The 2,598-nt window shown below is 33.5% G+C and overlaps 1 protein-coding gene across 1 annotated transcript in view; it reads right to left on the reverse strand.

The window, feature by feature from the left end:
* The window catches only part of LOC108689649 (GPN-loop GTPase 1), a 7,183-nt gene that overhangs the window by 2,800 nt on the left and 1,785 nt on the right, over positions 1-2,598 (reverse strand). The window lies entirely within an intron of this gene.

Below are 2,598 nucleotides of genomic sequence, written 5' to 3' on the forward strand. Positions count from 1 at the left end.
TATTCGACGTGAGAAAGTGTGGAAAACTTAGGAGAAGATGGAAGGAGAAGAGGAAAAGGAAAATAGGAAAAAGGGAATTCAAAGGCAAGTAAAAGGTGAAGAAATATTATGTTTTGGAACATTACGGGTGTAAGTAATAAAAATAAAGATTTTTGGAACTATATAGACAAGTTTGATTTCATAAGCCTATGTGAAACATGGTTGGAAGAAAATGAGCGGAAAAAAGTTGAGGAGAAGTTACCTAGTTCACATAAATATATGCACATAGAGAAAATAGGGGGATTTATATTGGGCTGTTCGGAAAGTTCCGATTTTGAAGAAAAATTTAAACTCAGAAGATTTAAATTTTAATATACATTTATTAAATTTAAATCTTTTGCGGCACGAACTTTCCGAACAATCCAATAGTAGACATAAAGAAAAACTGGGCAGAGGAATTAAACTTGATATATAAAAATAAGGAAGGAATAGTAATGTCGATTATAAGTACAGGGGAGAAGAAGGTTATAATAATCGGTATACAACAGAAGTTGGAAAAATTTAAAAGAAAAGTTAGAAAGAATTCTAGGGGACATGGAAAATGAGGAAATAGTAATAGGTGGGGATTTTAATGTAAGAACAAGCGAATTAATGTTGAGTTGGAAGAAGAAGAAATAAAAAGGAGAAGTGATAGGAAACGGAGGAAAAGAGTTGGTAGAGTGGGACGGGGAATATGTTATAGGGATAGTACGGTTATTATGTAATTGCAAATGAAGGTATAAGAGAAAACATAAGGGAATTTGCGATAAGAAATAGGGTGGACTCGAATCACATGCCGTTGTTGCTTAGCATGGAAGGAGAAGAGAAGAGGCAGAATAAAGGAAGAGGAAAAAAGCAAGGAATAAAGGAGATAATTGTATGGAATGAACAGACTATAATAGAATAGATATTCATAATAGATATTCATCAAGAAAAGACAGAAATCTTAGCTAGCGAAGCAGATCAAAAAGAAATAATAATAAAGGAAAAATGACAGAGAATCAAGGAAATTGTGCATGGAGGAAGGTAGATGGAAATTTATAAACAAAAAAAAGTAAGAGGATGTGGAGAGATAATATCATTAAGATAGAGGAATGGAGGCAATATTTTATGAATCTTCTAAGTGATACTAAGGTAGATGCACTGGAAAAGGAGGAAATGGAGGCAAAAAATAGAGAAGAAGTACAGGAGGTAGAGGAATTGAAAGAGGAAGAAATTAGGGAGACACTAAAGAAAATGAAGAACAAGAAGACTATGGGATCCATGGAATATATAAATGGAATCCCGATGGAAGTGTGGAAATATGCGGAAGATACGTTATAGAAGGACATGATGGAATTATGGGGACAAGTTTGGAGACAAGGAGAGATAGAAGATTAGAGGCAAAGTATTATTGCCATTATATAAGAAAGGAGACACAGAATCAATAGGAAATAATAGAGGGATATCGTTATTGTGTACAGCGTAATGGTACGCGAAGATCCTAAGAATTAAATTGGAAGAAGAGGTAAGGAAGAAAAACATAATCCCGGAGATGCAAACAGAATTCAAAAAAGACTGGTCAACGATAACATATTTGTACTGAATCATCTGATTCAAAAGAACAAGCAGACAGAAGTTAGAGAGAGGAAAATATATGCTCTCTTTGCGGATCTGAAGACAGCTTTCGAATAGATAGAGGTATATTATGAGAGTTACTAAGCAGAATCAAAGAGTAGCTGATAAGGAGTGTATATATATGAGGACATGGAAGTTATGGTCAGAACAAACAGAGATTTGACAGAGAAGTTCCAGACAAGAAAAGGAGTTAGGCAGGGCTGTGTCCTGAGTCCACTCCTGTTTAATTTGTATATTGCGGATCTTGACAGAAGTTAAAAAATAGAAATATAGAAGAAGTTGCGGTAGATAGTAGAGATATGGAACTTAGTATATGCAGACGATAGTGCTGTTAGCGAAAAATAGGGCACTGTTAGACATGATAGATACACTAAGATTTTTAAAAGATAGGAAACTAGAACTATGTATTGAAAAAAACAAAGATAGTAGTAGGCATGAGAAGGAAGCAAATGCAAGGGTAGAGAGATTGAGGAAGTAGGCAATGTTTTAAATACTTAGGCTTTACTTTTAATAAAAAAAGTGATTATTATATGATTATGAAAATCATATAATAAAATTGAGCAGAAAAGGGAAGATGGCAGTTAACAAGGTATAAGATTTAGGGGAAAGATTGCAGAAACGATTTTATAAGGAAATGAATACTGTTTAAATACCAAGTACAAAGTGAAATATGGTTATGAAATATGGAGTAGAGATCTGGGGATGATGGAAGAAATAGGAAATCTGGAAAAAATTATGTTAGATTATGTGAGATGGATATTCAATGGATATTCACATAGAGTTTTGCACTCCGAGATATGCGATAATGAGAGAATTAGTTATGGACAAATTAAGGATAAAGGAATAAGAGTCATGAGATACGAGAAGAAATTAAAGAAAAGGAGACGGCTTACTTCGGTGTTGTTAGAAAGAAAAAGAAGATAAAAAGGATAGAAGGATGGAAGGATATATATATATATATAT

Source organism: Atta colombica, unplaced genomic scaffold (genome assembly GCF_001594045.1).
Source record: "Atta colombica isolate Treedump-2 unplaced genomic scaffold, Acol1.0 scaffold1, whole genome shotgun sequence".
Taxonomy (NCBI): domain Eukaryota; kingdom Metazoa; phylum Arthropoda; class Insecta; order Hymenoptera; family Formicidae; genus Atta; species Atta colombica.